The sequence below is a fragment of the Hydra vulgaris genome, chromosome 09, assembly GCF_038396675.1.
Source record: "Hydra vulgaris chromosome 09, alternate assembly HydraT2T_AEP".
In the NCBI taxonomy this organism is placed as follows: Eukaryota; Metazoa; Cnidaria; class Hydrozoa; order Anthoathecata; family Hydridae; genus Hydra; species Hydra vulgaris.
The window spans coordinates 14620298-14641829 of NC_088928.1; positions in this window are offsets into that span (position 1 = coordinate 14620298).

Genomic DNA, 21532 nt, shown 5'->3' on the forward strand with positions numbered 1-21532 from the left:
TTGTAACTGTAAAACTTATCTAGAGCATGAGACTGTTTTATAACCGTAGCAATTGAATTCTTTTCAACACCTAATTGTGAAATACCATACTGTAAACAATGCGAGATATATTAAATATTATAGATTTTTTGAAAAAAAAAATTAATGTACTGCCGTTTAAATTATGTTATAAAATATTTAGACATCTAAACGACCAAGATCTTTTCGTAAATCTCTAAGAATATCACGAACAACATTTTCAGGCAGATCATAATTTTTCTTGCTATCAAATATTGTATCAGTAGAGACTACTTTATTTGTTTGGAGCTTTGGTCTTTGGTTTTAGTACTACAGGTAGGAGTGATCCTCCTAAAATTAGAATAAAATATTGCAGAAAGTCATTATAAATAAATAAGAAAATAAATAAAAATTTCCTTTGCTTTCCTTGCTGTAAACAAGATTGTTTGTATTTTTTGCGAAATATTTTAGAAAAAATTTAATAAATATAATAAAACATTTATAAAATATAATAACCTTTTTGGCTAAGAGGGCATTTTTGTAACAGCAACAAAGTCCAGTGGAAAATGCATTTATATCAAAACTGAATCCTTCGTGTACATAGTTTTGAACTAGTGTCAACAATGATGGCATACTGCGAAGAGAGCAGTTGTTTGTTTTGTTACACCAACAAAAACAAACTGTTTTTGTTGCTGTAACAAAACAGATAACTGGATCTCTGGACTCATTATGATTTTTTTTCCTTGAAAGATGAGCCATTTGATAAGTAATATTTATCTATTTTTATTGCTATTTAAAATGAATGTTTATTTATTAAAAATGTTATAAAAAGTAGTCATAACTTTTACATATTACATAATAAAATATAAAAAGTTGTTAAATTTTTTACAATATTTCTAAACAAGTCATCAACTGCTTTAAGATCTTTATTAGTGAAACTATTTAAGGTATTATTATATATTAAGTTAACCACATTTTGAAGACAAAAGAAATGAAATGTCACGTGGCCTTCTATGATTTTTGTAAAAAAGTAAGCTTAAATAATAAAATTAACATTGTTTTTAAACGCAAATTTCTGGATTTCAGAAAATATCAATTTTGGACTAATAAGGAACGCTTTTGAACGCTTTATTTTCAAGAAATTCCAGCTCGTACATATACATATTAATAGAATTTGAAGAAAAAACTCATGTCTTTTGAAATTCAACCTAAAACCCCTAGAATCAAGCAGTGAATAAATTTCATGTCATAGAAAAAATAAAATCGATTTGCTTGAAGCAATATTTAAAAATTAACAAATGAATATTTCAACTTCAAAGAATCAAATATTACAACAGAAGCAAATTTTATTATAGCTTGGAACATTGCAAAAAGTAAGCATCCTTACACCGATGGAGAGTTTATAAAACAAAATCTTTTTGATGTGATTTCAGTTTTAGATCTTATTAATAGCAAAATTCAAAGGTTAGTTTCAAATATTTCTGTTTCTCGACATACAACTGAAAGAAGAATATCTGAGATTAGTATCGAAGTTAAATGACTTAAAAAATTATAAAGCATTCAGTTTAGCATTGGATGAATCAACAGATGTTCCAGATAAACCTCAAATGACAGTATTTTTTAAATATGTAACATCAGATTAATTTAGTTTACTGGTAATAAAGAGTGGTAAACCAATAGTTTTTATTACCGAGCATTAAAGTATTTTTATTTATTATATCGATTTGCTATACTGCAATAAAAAAAGTTTCAGGAGAATAACCTCGGTTTTCTATACAGTTCACACCTGTAAAATGAATTGAAATATCTTACTACAGAGGTAGCCAAAACGTTTTTTTACTTATGAAAAGTCGATTAGTTGCACAAAATTTGTATCAAATAAAAAACTGGCTACCTCTGTAGTAACATAATTCAATCCACTAATCATTGCGGGCAGAAATAAACCAGAAAAAAAACTTTTATGGAAAAACTATTTTTGACCTTTTTTACTTTTAATTAATTTAATATATCATTAAGTGCCATATAAAAAATAAAAAATAAATATATAGCAACGTTTCTAAAAAACCTTTCAATAGTTTTCAATTTTCTTTAAATTGAAAAACAATGGTGCTTTCACAATTTACTAGATTATGAGGTTATACTTAAAATAAAACAGACTTGAGACACTAAATTTTAATGAAGCAACATCAGTTCCAAGTTTTTTAAATTGGGAACATTCATCTTTTTGAACCCTTCCCTGCTTTGCTTTCATGAAAATCTTCGGATAAAACGATGATTTTTTAATTAAATTAATAATATATATTTCAAATATATATAGATTTTTATGTAGTATAGTTGAGAAATATATAGATATAAAGATTTTTATGCAGTATATGTTGAGAAAGTTGAAAAGGCAGTGGCGTCCCTAGGGGGATATGCATCCCCCTGGTCATATAAGTCATATACATCAACCTCACTTTAAAACCTCTTCGGGACGGCCCTGGACAAAGCATTTTATTATTTGAGAAAGCAGAAAAAACAAACATTGGACGATAAACACAAACATTAAGTTTCTTTTTTTAAATTGAATCTCGTAACAATCTACTGTCCATATCCAAAAATCTTTCCTTGCTTGAAAACTTAAAAAACATCTATACCCGCCCAGACCAAACTTAACAACGAGCGAAAAAACCTCAACGAAGGTCTTAAAACCTACAACTCTCTCAACCAGTTATCCATTTGTTATCCATGGTGACCGAGTCCGCTGTAATAATACCGCCGCAAAAAAAGTCTTTATCAATGGCATAAAGAAATGCCCGTTCAGCAACTGGAAAGCTGATTGCGATACCGTTAAGCCAAAAATTCCAGTCAAACTCTTCAATCCAGCATCGACAACCACCAAACTTATCAGCCACATAAATCTGACCTCGCTCTCGAATAAGTTCGACGAGCTCAACTTTCTACTTGTTTAGAAAAACTACCCAAATGTACTCTGTTTCTGTGGGATCTGGTTTGACCCAGAAAAACCACTTTTGATCAATAACTACTCAATACTTTTCTGCCTCTTGCCTAATTCCTCCCGAGGAGGAGTCGCTGTCTAGACAAAAAAGACACTCAGCGCTTTCGAATTCAAAAATGAAAAAACTCTCAATGGAACTGGTAGCAAGCAGATATGGGTTCAAATAAATATTGGCCTTGAGCGGATTCTATTAGAACGCATTTATAGACTGCCAAGCTCTGAACCTGCAATAAACAAAATCATCAACCGTTTGATCCGTTCTTATCGTTGTAGATTTAAACTACCCCGGAGTCAAATAGAATAGCTCTGGTGGATTCTCTACAGAATCCAATCCATAGGCAAGTGCATTCTTAGAAACAGTTCAAGACTGTTTACTCATTCAGTTTGCCCTACAACCAACAATTTATTAAAAATTAACTTGACCTTGTGTTATCAATTAATCCGTCATGCATTTACAATGCAAAAGTTGATTCCCCTCTTGGAACCACACATAAAAATTACCTACATGCTCTGTTGAGATTTTATAATTAAGGATAACCCTTCGGACAGCTTCAACAAAAGTCGCAAACATCTCAACTTTAAATGCACCAACATTAAAAGCATGATTAGCTACTTCAACATGATTAATTGGATCCTGGAATTTGCTAACGTGACAGTTGATCAGTGTAATGCCCATCTATCGAAAGTGTATCTCACCGCCATATCATTGTTCACTCCAACTCGCCGAATATTATTTTCAATTAGAACAGACCCGAATTAGCTTAATGATGAAGGTAAGCAAGCGTCAAAAGAGAAATCAGCTATTTTTGCCCAACTTCTTGAGGCACCCCTACAACCAAAGATAACCTAAGACTTTTTTATGATTTAGTTAACAAGGCCAAAAACTGCAAAAGTCATATAATTCATAGAGCTCTCAAGAATGGAAACAGCGTGACTGAGATATGCAACTTGCTAAACGAACAGTTCTTCTCTGCATATAGCAAGGATCTTTTCTGTGATGCTCCTGTTCTCCGACCTATACGATTCACACTATAAATGAAAAAAACTTCTCCCTAGCCGCTGTTGAGTTGCGATTTTCCAAACCGGACAAACACAAACCACCAGGTATTAATGGATTTCATCATTTTATCCTTTCAGAAGCTCATTCAGTATTAGTACTACCTTCCTCTCTGGTCTTCACAAAATCTTTCATTACTGGAGATGTTCCTGCTTGCTGGAAGCAAGCCAATGTCACCCCTATTTTTAAGAAAGGTTCGACGAAAAACGATTCACACTATAAATGAAGAAAACTTCTCCCAAGCCGCTGTTGAGTTGCGTTTCTCCAAACCGGACAAACACAAACCACCAAATATTAATGGATATCATCATTTCATCCTTTCAGAAGCTCGTTCAGTGTTAGCACTACCTTCCTCTCTGATCTTCACAAAGTCTTTCATTACTGGAGATGTTCCTGCTTGCTGGAAGCAAGCCAATGTCACTCTTTGCCGACGATAAAAAACTAATAGCTGTTATCAAAGACACCTCTGACTACTAACTTCTCCAAAAGGACATCAATCGTCTAGTTAAATGGGCCCACACATGGAGAATGAGTTTTAACGAGGATAAGTGTAAAGCCATGTTGACCAGGGAGTTAACAACCACCTTAACAATGCATTTATTGATAATTTGCCTGGCTCGCACGTAATGTTTACTATAACCAACCCCATTGGAAACTGTCACAGCCTTAGTGAGACCACCTCCGAGCGTAACCTTAGTATCATTGTCAACGACCAACTTAAGTGGCAAGACCAAGTCGCACATGCTGTAGCCAATACTAACACGGCACTAGGTACGTTAAAAAGAATATTCCACTATTGGGACATTAACAGCTTTCGTGTACTCTATACAACTTATGTATGTAGATGCTACGTAGATGCTTTCGAACCATTGCAAGAAAGAGCCTCTAAGCTTGTACTTAATCGCAAGCCTTTAAGTTATTACCAAAGACTAGCCCCAAAAAACATTTAATCGCTTAAAGATAGAAGACGTAGGGGTGGTCTAATGCAGTTTTTCAAACTATACCACGGCATTAACAAAGTTGAGCTTTGTAAACCTAACTTACTAGCTTCAGCACTAAACGTGCAAGGACCAGACAACGGTCTCTGTGGCTAACGTTATCGTCGTCAACGTTAAGCAGTAGCAAACTGTTTACAAAGAGAATTCTTCCTCTGTAAATGCATTGTACCTGACTGCAACATCTTTCTAAACTCCATCGTATCTGCCGCGTCAATCAACGCTTTTAAAAGTCAACTGAACTTATTTTTTGCAAAACTTTTAATTAAAAACAAAACGAATTGACATTTATCATAGTAAGGCTTCGTTAGCTGCCCTTCTTGCAAATACTTAAGCATTTAGTATAAGTTATATATATATATTATTATAATTATTATTAAATCTTTGTAAAATTTTGCTATTTTTGATAAGTCGAAAAAAAATTTTCTTCTACATATAACATATAACATATGAATGGTTTAGAAGACTTTTTTTGATTACTTTGTACACGGTCTGAAAAAATAAATCTTAGGATGACCATCATAATTCATCTTTGGCAATTTGAGGAAATAAAATTAAGATCTTAGGACATCCAAAAATATTAAAAATTAATATTACATGTGAAAAAGTTACCGCCTTTCCGCGTACCACCCGAACAATTTGTGTTGCGCATTGAGTGTTTGGGTGTCTGGGTGAAGCAAAAAATGTCCGGGATTTACTGAATTTTGACTTTATTAAAACTAAATTATGTAATTATTACAATGTATTTAAAAAAAAGTTTATTTTAGCAATCACTTTTAAATACTTGTAGTTAAAAATATTTCAAGTATTTTAGTCTTTCTTCTTCATTTTAAACTGTTTTCACTATAGAAAAAAAAAAAAAAAATTGAACGTTAACAAAAAAGTGTAAAGCGAAAGAATGAAATGTTTTTTTTTTTTTTTTTTTTTATACAAATATTAAGTATCTTGATCTTTTTTAATACTGTCGACTCTTTCGGTTATTAATCGCAACATTTTTTATTAATATAATTTATTATAAAATAATAAATATATATATTTATATACATATATATATATATATATATATATTTATATATATATATATATATATATATATATATATATATATATATATATATATATATATATATATATATATATATATACATATATATATATATATATATATATATATATATATATATATATATATATATATATATATATATTTATATATATATACATAGTCTATAGAATTAAACCCTGGTCTGGCAATCTCTTTGTTTGAACTTAAAATTCCGTAAGTTTGCATCATATGATCAATGTAGATGCAAAACAAACAAAACTTTTTACATTTTAGAATAAAATCTTGAAACCTTCGACCTTGTTGTGTTTACTACTATTTATTTATGGTATCAAAAGAAAGTTTTTTAAAAACTCTATTATTATGCCAGGAAAGAACTGTGCTTTCCCTGGATGCGGAGTTTCTTGTTCTCGTAAATATAAAGGAATTAGCATATTTCAAATTCCGATGAGAAATGATGAATTTCATTCAAACTGGAGAAAAGATATAGATAATGTTTTGTTTAAATATCGTGTTGCAGATAAAGAGTTGAAAGATCGAGTAGCTGTAGGAAAAATTTACATTTGCGAAAGATATTTTTCTACAGATGATATTGAATTAACAAGTAAGCATTTAAATAAATAAAAAATTGTCACAATTAATACAAGTCTAAAAATTAATACAAATATCTTCATTACCTATCATAAAGAAAAAAATCCACAATTAACAAAACCTTTGGTTTTTTATATTTTAGAGAACAAAAGAAAAACTTTAAAGCTACTTGCAATGCCAACTAAAAACTTACCGAAAAAATCTCACGAGAAATCACAGCATCCAGGACGTAAACATCAACACATTGTACAAGACAGGGCAAGTGATAAAATTTTAAACTCAAAATGCTACAAAAATTTCTTGGAATTTAAAAATAGAGCAAATAAACTCAAATTAATAGATAATTGGATGGTAACTCATCATGAGAAAACAACATCATTCAAAAAATTTACAAAGCCTTTCTTGGTTCCTACTTATGAAATCATTGTTGATGAATCTTTAGTTTATAGTTGCGTTGTCCTTGGTTGGGTCCTTCAGAGTGACCATTATTTTATAAAACAATATTTAGGAAGTGTAAAAAATGTCTTTATCTCTGACTTAATAACTGAAATAGAGAATTTTAAAGTATGCCTTGGATTAACAAATATTACCTCAAGTGAACTTATATGTCATTATGTTTCAACTGAAATTAGTTCAACTGGCTTGCAAGCAGGACTCTCAGTCCACAAGCATTATTTAAGACCTAAAAATTGTGACATCCTTTGTTCTTTATTGTCAGAAAATAATATTTGTAGCAAATGTTCTAACTTTGAAAAAAAGTTTTACAAACAGTTAGCACAAAAAAACAAAACCTCAACTGTTCCTGCAAAAAAGAATGCTCCTTTAAAAAGCACTCATTCAAACAAAATTATATTAGCCTTAAAAGAAAAAAGACTCGAATGCAAGGAATTAACAAAAACAATAGAAAAAATAAAAAATGAAATTGTATCAAAATCAATAGCTGTGCCATCTAACATTAGTGATGAAGTATTTGAAATTATGAGATTAGAGAATAAGGAAGTATCCCCATTTATGAAAATGTTATGGAAGCAACAACAAAATTTTTTTTCTAATCCAACTTCAAAGATGAGATATCATCCAATGATAATTAGGCTTTGTTTATCATTAGCAATGAAGTCTGCATCTACTTACGATGAATTGCGATCTGCCAAAATATTAAAATTTCCAAGTCTCAGAACACTTAGAGATTACAAAAATGCCATAAAACCTTGTGTGGGTTTTAATACTTCAGTCATAGATGAACTTCTGCATAAAACTTCTAATCTAATTGGTTACCAGAGATTTGTTTGTCTTTCTTTTGATGAAATCAAGATTCAAGAGGACTTAGTTTTTGACAAATTTACAAATGAACTTATTGGATATGTAGACCTTGGCGATCCAAATATCAACTACAGTACTTTTCCAAATTCAAGTGCACTTGCAACTCATGCTCTTATTTATTATCTAAGAGGCATAGCATCTGATTTAAAATTTAGTCTAGCATATTTTGCTACAAAAGGTGTTACATCAAATCAGCTTATGATGGCCTTTTGGAAAGCTGTTTCAATTCTTGAGTTAACATGTGATCTTTATGTCATTGCAGCAGTTTCAGATGGGGCATCTACCAACCGAAAGTTTTATCGAATTCCTAAAATGATAGATGGGTTGGTTGATAATGAAGTAACATATCGTACAATAAATCTATTTGCAAATGATAGATTTATTTGGTTTTTTGCTGATGCACCTCACCTTATAAAAACTTTGAGAAATTGCCTTTACCATTCAGGTAAAATTTTCCCTATTTTTTAAATGTTTGTGTAAATATGTCCTTGTGTTAATATTTTTTTTGTAAGTATGTTTATGTTAGTATATTTTAAAACTTTTTTTTATAAATGCATACATGAATTAATCGCATATTAGAATGTAAAAATTTTAAAAAAAATTTATTAAAATATTTATACTGAATCATTAATATCATTTGGAAGACTTACAATGATTTTATTTTTTTCTTTATTAGGCTTAAGTGGAACTTTTACACGCCATATGTGGAATGGAAATGATATTATTTGGTATCATTTAAAAAAACTATATAACGATGAACTTGAGCGTAGTTTAAAACTTATTCCAATACTTACGTCTGATCATTTTAACTTGACACCATTTTCTGTAATGAATGTTCGATTGGCTACCCAAGTATTAAGTGAAACAGTGTCTAATGTCATTGAAAGTTATTACCCTGCTTATATGCATAAAACTGCAGAGTTGTGCAAGTTTGCTGATAAATTTTTTGATTGTATGAATGTACGAAACCATTCAGAATGTTTAACAAAGTGTAAGCCATTTTTAGAACCATATAAAAATGTTAACGATGAGCGATTTACATGGTCAAAAGAAAATTTTCTAAATTATTTAAAACTTTGGAAAGAAAATGTTTCTGAACGTGTTGGTAACTTCTCAAATGATGAACGAGAGAGAATGTTTTTGTCTTCCCAAACATATGAAGGCCTTAGAATTACTTCATATTCTCTTATTGAGGTAACAAAATACTTATTAAATACTGGAATGCCTTATGTTCTTAGTGAGCGTTTCAATCAAGATGTTTTAGAGGAACATTTTGGAAGACATCGTAGTTTAGGAAGAAGAAATGATAATCCTACCATACATCAGTTTGGTTATCAGTCAAATACATTGAGAATGCAGCGCTCAGTTGTGCCTGTTACTGGTAACACAAAAGGTGCTCATAAAACAAAACGCGTACCATCTTGGACAATTGTTGATGAAACTCCACTTAAGAAACGTTAAGATAAATAAGTTGTTTTGCATGTATGAAAAATTCTGAAGAACATTAAATTGACACAAACTTTTTTTTATAAGACTTCTTAGGTAGTGTTTGGACATTAAATAAATTTATTTATAATAAATAAAGAGATTTTCTTAATAAAAATACATAAAACTTTTTTTTTTGTTATAAAACTTGCTTTACTTTGCGTGTTAAATACTCTTTATTCTTGTAAACAAAGTTTCTGAGATGCTTTTTTGATTGTTTTGCGCAAAGATTTTACTTTTTTCTTCTCTTTGTGCAACTGAACAATATCTTTAGATAATGAAAATGAGCGTATGCGAAGATAAAGCTTAAGCATATTTTCTAAAATGTTATTAGCCAGATCACTATAAGAAACAGAGTTTTCATTTTCAAATGTTTCAACAATGTTACTATACAAACTTATAATTTTTCTGTCTTCCATCAATGAGCTAACCATTTTAGCAACATCAATTCTTTTAAGGTTGCTTTGGCTAGTTTCTCTCCGAAACAAACCTTCACTTAAAATAAAAATATTTTGACATTCTTTTGTTACAACAGTTAAACCCCCTCTATTCTGGGTACAAATTAATTTTTAATCAATGAATGCATCTGTTGTAAATTTTTTAAGTATTTCCATTGTGTCCTGATTAATTTTTGAATTATAGTATTTATTGTTTCTTATTTATTTTATAAATTTGTGTACAACATAACCAGCTAAATACTGCAATCCATCTAGCTCTTGTGCACTTATTGGTTTTGTTATGTTTTCTTCATGAGCAGTGTTTTGCTGTTTTTTACAAAAACTCAAAATATGGTTTCCAATATGAAGGACTAGTAAAGCACCTAAACGTTTATCTAAATTTAAAATATAATTATGGGCAGATAGAACAATGCTTGAATAAAACTTTGATAAAAAATCTCAGCATTTCCCGATGATCTGAATTCAGCTGTTAACTTGGTTACTTCATTGTACAGGTTATCATTGAATTCAAAATTATAATCTTTAATTGCCTGTCTCATCTTTTCTGGATAGCAAGTGTCATAAGATAAAGTATTTTGCACCTCCTTAACAATACCAGAAAACATAATAGTTGTTAAATGATCGAATTTTTCTTCCTTTGGTGCATTAATAAGCAATAGGTGTGCTGAATTTATGTGTCTTTTTAAACCTCCTTTAGACTTGCAAATTTGTCCACATGTAATACATGAAATTTCCTCAGAAGAAATCACCTGGAAAGTAAAAGTAATTTTATCAGTAAATATATATATATATATATATATATATATATATATATATATATATATATATATATATATATATATATATATATATATTAACACCAATTATATTGGATGTTTGTTTTCTTTGAAAAACTTTGCGATTAAATTTATATAACAAGAAAGAATTGTACACCTTTTCAAATGCTTTATTGATATCCACTTCAAATATTTTATCTAAGAGATCTTCATCTAAATTATCAAGATTAACTAAATTAAGATTCTCTTGAGTCGCTTCAGAATTCGCCATTTAAAAAATTTTCTTGCATCTACATTAATCACGTGACTAATGTTTTTTTTTTTAAGTGGAGAAAAATAATAATAGCGGAAAACAATAGATTGCCAGACCAGGGTTTATTTCTATAGACTATGATATATATATATATATAGATATATATATATATATATATATATATATATATATATATATATATATATATATATATATATATATATATATATATATATATATATATATATATATATAATACTTTAATAACACTTAAAAAAATATTTTAGAAAATAATACTTTAGAACCTATATTAAAATGGAATATTCTCGATCAAGCGGAGCCATTCAAACCTGATGGTAAATTATGCAATTTATGCTTGACAGAAAAATACCACATTATCACATCACCATTAAATTTGCTTAATAAACGAACCGAGCTTGCGTCAAAATGCCGCCATGAAAATAAATTTCTATTTAAAAACTTTAATGTCACCAAAGCGGACACTCCATAGCATATTTTGTATATAATTTTTGTCGTTATTTTTTTGTTGTTGTTACATCTGATGATCGCTATTGCGTGAAACTTTAAGTAATATAATTGAAATATATATTAATAATTATTTAGTTTTATATATATATATATATATATATATATATATATATATATATATATATATATATATATATATATATATATATATACATATATCTATATATATATATATATATATATATAGTGAAAACTAAATAATTATTACTATATATTTCAATTATATTACTTATATATATATATATATATATATATATATATATATATATATATATATATATATATATATATATATATATATATATATATATATATATATATATATATATATATATATATATATATATATAGATAGATATATATAGATATATATAGATATACATATATACAGTATCGAACGAAACGAGTGCAACCAAATAATGCTAATTTAGTTTCTTTAAATAAAAGTGCTGCATTTTTTCAATTCAGAGAAATAACTATGTAACTGTTTAGAGACAAAGTTCTTCAAGTTTTATTCATCACAAAGTTCATTATTTGTACACGAAAATTAATAAATTAATCAAAAGTATTAAAAAAAAGTTGATTTCCTTCTGGAAAAAAGAAGTGCAACTCGACGAAATGTTGACCAAGCTGTATTTCGCTATCAATATTTCGTGGCGAACCCTTTGTTGTCGATCACAGCCTTGCATCTTCGAGGCATAAATTCGATCAGGTGATCAATGAAACTTTGTGGAATCGCTGCCCAGGCCTTTTGGATTTGTTCAAACAGTTGATCCTTATTACGAACACCTTCACGATTAATTCTGCGGTTGACGATCTCCCACAGGTTCTCGATAGGGTTGAGATCCGGAGATTGAGGCGGCCAATCCATCACCGATAGGTGGTTGTCTTGAAACCACTGCTTGACTACTTTTGCAGTGTGTTTCGGATCGTTGTTTTGCTGAAAAACCCATTTTATTGGCATATTCCATTCAGCATGAAGTAACATAACATAAGTAAATATCTTTCAGGATATTTTTATACATGAAGCAGTCCATTATTCCATCGTTTCGATGTATTGGACCTAGACTATTAGCAGAAAAACACCCCCAGACCATTACATTGCCTCCACCATGCTTCGCGGTCTTATGGCAGTAACGTAAATCGAGGCGTTTTCTGGCCGGTCGACGTACACGGCAAATGCCATCGCTCCCAATGATGTTGAACTTCGATTCATCACTGAACAGGACAGTTTGCCATTTCTGCACATTCCAGTCAATATGAGATGCAGCAAACAGGAGTCTTTTCTTCTGGTTTTTTAGAAATCATTCTTTGCAGGGCGTCGAGGAAACAATCCGGCTTCAACAGCACGTCGTCTGATTGTTCGGTCCGATACAGGCAGCTCTAATTGCTTTTGTATATCGACTGATGATATCCAGGGATCCATCTTGACGGATCTGAAGATCATAGAATCCTCTCTAGAAGTGGTGAAACGCGGTCTTCCACCTTTGTTATCTGCTGCCAACTTCCCCGTAGAACGATATTTGGAACATAGTCTTGATACGGTCCATTTTTTCACGCGATATTTATCACAAATACTTTTTTGTGACATTCCACTTACTTAATCGCCAATAATTTTCTTTCTTAGTTCCAATCCAAGACTGTCGGGAGCCATTTTTGCACTTGAAGTCATAAAAATAATAAAAATAAATAATCACGCTTCTCAAGGCTTACCGTGTTACATTTACCTTGTGATGATACAATAATGCTCTGTGGAACACAACGTCTTGGTTGGATGTGGACTGTATTGATGTAATGAAACACTTGTTGTATTTCACTTCTTGTATTGATGTTCTTCGATAAACTGTCTTGATAATACTGACTGATTGACTTCCATATACTGACTGAATTACATGTCGATTTACATGTCTGTTATATAGTAAAATGAACCTGTGTGAACCTGTTCTCAAAGATTCTAGAGGCTTCTTTTCGATTCTTCTGGAAGCTTCTGGATGCTTCTGAATATTTCTGGATATTTCTGGATGCTACTGGATGCTTTCAGATGCTACTTCTGGAAACTTCTGGATACTTCTTTAAATTATTAAAAAACTTCCGTGACGTTGACACGGACCAGACTTAAGAAAATGAAACAAACCAAAAAAGTTGCACTTGTTTTTTCCGCTGAAAAATGGCACTTGTCAACAAAATTCTGCCTGTGTGCTGTCACCTGTCAGCTGATTGCTTATGTCATGGCATGCTATGACTCCAGACTTCTGAACTGTTTGCTGTGGTAGTATAGTTCGTTTCGTTTTTAAGACATGTAAAATTAGGAACACTTTTTAGCATTGTTCGATGTTGGTTGCAAATGTTTTGTCCAATAGTGTATATATACATATATATATATATATATATATAGATTTATATATATATATATATATATATATATATATATATATATATATATATATATATATATATATATACATATATATATATATATATACATATATATATATATATATATATATATATATATATATATATATATATATATATGTATATATATATATCTATATATATATTTATATATATATATATATATATATATATATGTATATATATATATATATATATATATATATATATATGTATATATATATAGACATATATATACATATATATATATATGTGTGTGTGTGTGTGTGTGTTTGTGTGTGTGTGTATATATATATTGGAAATTATTTTTATACATTATACTTTATTTATGTTTTTTATAAAGCGATAAATTGCGATGCATTGGTGTCTAAGAGGAAGTTCAAACAAGTTGGTATAAAAAGCATCCATTTATCAAATGGGCGTAAAAAATATCCTTTCATAAATTGGACTTAAAAAATATCCTTTCATAAAATGGACTTAAAAAATATCCTTTCATCAAATATAGATGCACAAGAAGCCAAACCCCCAAAAAAGACAATAAATCAAAATATTCATCTGCGAATACTTGTTTAAATATACTAAATACATAGACAAAATCTGCTGAATCAAAACTCTAAAAATAAAATTTCTTTTAAAGATGTTTTTATGTACTCGCGAGTTCTCTAAATTCGACTAAAATAATCAAACTATTTGCACTCTGAAACATAGGCATGCTAGATTTAATATTTATTTCTGAAAAATTGTTTACCAAAACATCTCCCACTCAATTAAATAACTACTCACTAGTAAATAAAAATTAAATTGGTCACGGTGGAGTTGTTGCTATCTTCATTAAGCGAAATCTAGTCGTAAATGAGGGATCTGGTCGTTATTTAAGAGAGACCTTAATCAACAGCAACTCCAACTAAATATGGTGAAATTAAAGATGGTAACAAAATTGTTCCTATTGCTTGTATACATACATACATACATACATACATACATACATACATACATACATACATACATACATTACATACACACATACATACATACATACATACATTACATACACACATACACACATACACACAGACACACAGACGCACATACACACATACATACATACATACATACATACATACATACATACATACATACATACAGACACACGTACATACATACATACATACATACATACATACATACATATATACATACATACATACATACATACATACATACATACATACATACATACATACATACATACATATATACATACATACATATACTTTTACTGATCATAACCTAGAACAATAGCTGATTTCTAAATATTTGAAGCATGTAATAGAAAAGCAAAAGACGTTTTCGATTATATTATTACAGACTCTTTAACAAAAGTAATCAACTTATTTGGCTCTTTGCCTAAGATAACTCGTTGCAAGGACATCTCATATTAAACTAGGATTATATCGCTCTTTCTAAAAATAAAATTAGTTTCTCAAACAAGAAATATAACTTTAATAAAGATGAATATATAAACTTTGGTAAAGAAATTATGGAAACTAACAGGCAGTAATGACTTGAAATTAAGAACAATAACTAAAGCTATGATCTTTTCTGCTAAAAATATGATGAACTCAGGAAGCAATTCATGCCATTAAAAAGAGTCCATAATGCTCGTAAATCAACGTTAATGAATAAGAATGTACTAGTAATGATAAACCAAAAAAAAGTCAACAAACAACAACAACAATAACTGGATAATAAACATATTACTGGGTAAAAAACTTATCTGCGGCAGACTGACAACCAGTGTGACACAGGTGCGTAAATATAGAAAACTATGAAAGCAAGTGCAGAAAGAACTTGGTTGTAAGCGTTGTTAACGTTGTTTTCGAATATATAAAGCAGAGCTAACATCAAATAAAATCCTAAAATGGTACATGCTATAGGTGTATGCTTAAGGCGACGCAGAATCTATATAACATATGGGATCAAACGCAATGTTCTTTAATGGATTGAGTTTTTTTTTTCATTAGTAGAAAACGGCGAATTGTTTTAGGCCAACACTATAGCGATTGGACCGATGTTCTGGGCGGAGTTCCTCAAGGGTCTGTACTTGGTCCAACATTATTCATCATATATATAAACAACTTAACAGATAAGATAAAATTTCATAAAATCTATTCTGATGACACTAAACTGTTACATAAAACAAAACCAGAATTTCACAATGCTGGTTGTCTGATCCTTCAAAAAGATTTAAACATTGTCACATAAATGTCAAAGGAATGGCTAATGGAATTGAATGTTGCAAAATGTAAAATTGTGCACCTTAGTTATGGAAACAGTAATCATGAATATGAAATGAATTATGGAAGTTCATCATTAACTCTTGAGACAACTTGAGAGTAATTTAAAAAAATACAACCAAAAAAACCAAAAAACGAAGCAGTTGGTTTTTTTTGCCAAAAATACAAGAACCATAAAAACGACTCTTAGTAAATATCATGGTCTTTCTAAAATGGATATTACTTTTTTATAACTCAAAAACTGTTTTTAATGTTACAAATTAAAGAAGCACCTTTTTCAAATAATCAAAACAACTAAAAGCTCAATAAAAAATATATTAATTCAACTTTATTTCTTCAAAAATTTACAAGTAATTCTATTTGTGGCGCTTTTTGGTAAGTTTTGAAATAGATTTACAGCTTATTATTTTCTTGCAATAATAAAAAAATGTGGATGTAAATTACCTTTTTTTTGCAACAGTTTAAAATGATGCGTAAAAAATCTTTATTACAATTATCAGAAATTTATATATATCTAACATGATCATTTTTGCAACACAACCGAACACACTTATGAGTATACTCAATAAAAAATTAACATGTTTAATATGAGACAAAAGTAGTTTTAGCTGCTACTTCTTGCAACTAAAAAATTGAGAAGTAATGGCGAGTCCAGATTTGACTGAGGCCCAGAGACTCTAAGAATTTAACCTCAGAATTGAAATAAATAAAAAAAAATCAAGCAAGAACAGACAATTATCCTTTTTGGTATGGCATTTGTGCCAATATGATCGTTAAATTAAAAAAAAAAAAATCAGATCATAAATTTGTACATAATTCAGTGTCAGATGGTAATGAAATTAAAAAACTATCATGTTTATACCTAAATGCTTCCTCTCTGGATAATAAATTAAATGAGTTCAAAGTGGTAATTGAACAATACAAACCAAATGTAGTTTTTGTGACTGAGACTTGGTTTAAAAGTGATATAGTTATAAACATTGAAGGTACCATCTTTATAAAAAATACAGATCAGACGAATAAGTGGTGATGTTTGTTTATATAGCGGTGATGTTTGTTTATATATAGACAACTCATTAAACTCCTTTGAAATAAATGATGCTGTTTTAAATCCTTGTAAACTAAAACGTGTGTGGGCAGTCGTTTAATTTGATAATGACAAGTATTTACTTGGATGTATCTAAAGGCCATATGATTTTTTTTTAATATAACAGAATTTGATTTAGTTTTCGACCTGACATGTAAATATAAAGAAAAAAATAAGTTCAAAGACTTACTGATCACGGGCAACTTTAATTTCCCATCAATCAGCTTGTCAAATGGCTGTGTTGATGCAATTTCAAATGAGAATGGAATTGAATATAAATTTACAGATATTTTAAATGATAATTTTCTTTATCAGCATATTAACATATCAACTTTCCAACTCAGTCAGCAAGTGTCAATCAAAAATATTAAAATTTTCTCGGGAAATGTAAATAGAGGCCATTTAATAACATGTTTAAGTTTCATCTTCTCTAATAAAGCAACCCGTGACATTATAAGCAAATAAAGATTTATATTTGCTAATTCCAATATTGAACTCATATCTGATCTAATTTTAAATGTTAACTAGATACAATGCCTTGAAAGCATTAAAAATGTACAAAAAGTATTTGATGAACTGATTTTTTACACCGAGCTGGCATTTTACCGAGCAATCATTTTACACCGAGCTGGCAATCATTTTACACCGAGCTACAATCATTTTACACCGAGTTGGCATTTAATTATTTTACTAAAACTAAAAAGAAATAAAACTCTTTAAAAATCAGACCATTAGCCTGGGTTCTAGTTTAAAGTATCTTATTAGAAGCAAACAGAATTTTAGATATAAAAACTGCTACTGTAAATGGATACCCCGGTGTTGAAATCAAATCAAAATGGTTTGCAAAAACGAAGCAGATAAGATTAAAAAAGTGCGACAAAACTTTGGGTTTAATCTGGTAAAAAGAGCCAACAAGTATCCAAAGCTTTTCCACAGCTACATGAACAATCAACAAGCAGTCAAAGATTCTATAAAAGCATTAAAGGGAGCAAATAGTTAAACCACTCAAAATTGTAAAGATATTGATGATATTATAAACAAAAGTTTTCAAGCTGCATTTATGAAAGAAGATGATGATCTACTTCCTTCTTTTGATTTAAGAACTACTGAAACTTTTATTATGGCAAATGATAATTTTACATATGAAGATGTCCATCTAAGAATAAAAAACTTGGAAGAAAACGAATTAAATGGTTTTAAGAATTTACATTCAGTTATTTTAAGAATTTTGCACCAGCCTTTGCCATTCTACTAACGTTAAAGAGCAAACTCCCAATGCAATTTAGATCAACAAATATCACTTCTCTCTGCAAAAAAAGGCGAAAAACCCTGAGCAAACTAAGAAAACTATCGACTAGTATTACTCACCTCTTTTGCATTTAAAATAATGGAAGGCATAATCAGATGTAAACTTGAAACCTTTCTATAGAAGTTCAAACTCATAATCAAGCAAAAGTACGGTTTTGTTAAAAATAAACCATACTCAACGAATTTACTTGAAACACTAAATTTTATATCAACCGCTTTAGAGAATGGTAAACCCGTTGGTGTTGTTTTATAGATTTCGTCAGGGCATTTTACACAGTCCCACATAAAAGATTGTGGCTTAAATTAACAGCTTACGGAATATCTGGTCTGACAATTTAATGAATTGAAGCCTTTTTAAAAGAAAACCAAGAGTTACGATATACAAAAATATATCCTCTCAGGCAAAAATTACCAGTGGTGTGCCACAGGGTCAGTAATCGGACCACTATTGTTTGTGTTATTTATAAAAGATTTCCTTGAAACTCGAAAAAACGTAACTAAGCTGTATGCAAATGACACCAAAACTTTAAATGAAATGCTTTCCTAAGCATTAATTCTTTTTTTTACAATCAGATCTCGATTTAGCTTTTAAGTGGACTCAAGACTGTCTTGTGAAATTGAATATTTGAAAATGCAAGGTCATGGACTTTGGCCGGAATAACAAAAAATCACCCCTTTATATCAATGAACAAAAGTTAAAAATAACAGATTTTGAAAGTAATCTTGGAGTAATCTTCTCAAGCAATCTGAAATGGAAAAATCATGTAACAAAATGCGTAGGCAAAACCAACCAAATGTTGGGTCGGATAAGAAAATGCTTTGTTTGTTTAGACATTAGACTTCTGAGAATATTTTATCTTACTTTTGAGCTACTACTGATAGATATTGTATGTTTTAATGATTATTTTCCTTCACTATTCAAAAAAAAATTGGTGAAAAAGCATTAAATTAAGTTATAGTTATAGTTTATAAGTTGTTGCGTCACTGAACCCATCAACACGATAATTAGTGTTTTATAAAATAGCGTCGTAAGGAAATCAAAATATCATCCAAATGTTCAGATTTCGTTGTGGGTTTTGGTCGAATAAATTTTGAATTTTGGGTTTGTGAAGGGTAGTAAATATTTGCAAATTATTGGATTTATGTTGGCATTTTCTTATAAAGTTGTAAATTTTTAAGAAATGGAATCAAAATTAGAAATAAAAAAAACAAACGTCATGCAGAATACCAAGCTAGTTATGTTTCTCGGAATAAAAGAAAAGAATAAAGAAAAAAAGAAAGAAAGGTCTAAAGTAAGATCTAAGAGATATCGAGAAAAATTGAAAGTCGATCCAAATAAAAAAGCAGCTGATACTGCTTAAGCAAAATTAAGAATTGTAAAAAGTTGCGCTTTAAAAAGAAAACTTTTAAATCAATCTCAAAGATTAAGCTCATCTTTTAAAAACGTTCAACAAAGAGGAAAAGCATTGAAAAAAGTTTTAAAAGCACTACCAACTTAAAAAAGAAATTCTTTCTTTTCTTTCAAATAGCTCTGTTTGTAAAGATGATTTGGGTCTACCTTCAGCATGTTCAAAGCTGCATGGTCTTTCTGAAAGCGATGTTTTAGCAGTTGTAAACTTTTATAATGAAGATGAAGTTTCCCAAATATCACCAAACACAAAAGATGTCACTCGATTTCAATTATCTGACGGAAAAGCAAACAATATTCAGATACGTCATTTATATTATACGCTAAAAGAAGCTTTCGAGTTATTCGAGGAAAAGCATCATAAAAATTGGACTCAGCAAATTTTGCGACCTTCGTCCACGCAATGTGAAATCAGTTACAAAATATCCGCATAATGTTTGTGTTTGTAGTTTGCATGAAAATATACGATTTGCCTTAGATGCATTAACAAAATCAAATTAAGTGCCTTCAATCAAAGTTCACGATGCATAGGAACATACTCTAAGACCTTGCAACACATCCCCAGAGATTTTATTTTTGATTATCATTAGAAAACATTTCCTCATTCAAAAAATGTAAACGACAACTTTTTTTAGTGGGGGCCTGGGGAGAAAACACACATTTTAGGGCAGTGCCCAGGAATTTTGTTGTTCAAGATAGGTAGCTATTAAGCATGGGGCATACTCAAATTTTTTAGTATGTTGATACTGGTAGCAAATGAGGATGACTTGCAAAAAATTAAGGTAATTGAAGCTAAATTAACCCCGCCCCGATCCCTAACTGCCCCCTTCCTAGAACTACGTCTCCTTTAATCATAAATTTTTTTTTTTGTTCTATCATAAAGTAGATCAAAATTCAGCGACAGATTTCAAATTTCATCAAAATATCTCTTTTCGTTTAAGATTTATAACAATGCAAAGCCTAAAATTACCCCCTGAAATAACCTTAAATGGTCTCAACTTTTAAACGAAAAACTTTTTTTTGATGTAATTTGAAATCTGTCGATGAACTTTGATCTAGTTTAACATAAAACAAGCAAAAAGTTGAAAAGTGTTTTTTGGAACCATACCCTAGGGGGGATTTGGGGAATCTTCTCGAACACCACAAAATCATGCCCATGCCCCATATATAGATTTTCAGAAATATTTGTGATAGATTTATCAATTTTATTTTTTAAAGTTTTTAAAAATTTTTTTTTAACATTAAAATTTACAGACGGATAAGTAATTTTTATTACTTTCTATTTACATTTTTATTGAAATAAAAACAAAGCAAAGCAACCTTTAATTATTAACAATTAGTAAAAGTTAGCAGTTGCTAATTGTTAACAGTTGCATAATAACTCTTTGCACGCGTTGATATACGAACTGAAAGCATGTTTTTAGCCATTATATTGACATGCGTTTATAGGCATTATATTGGCATTTGATTGATAT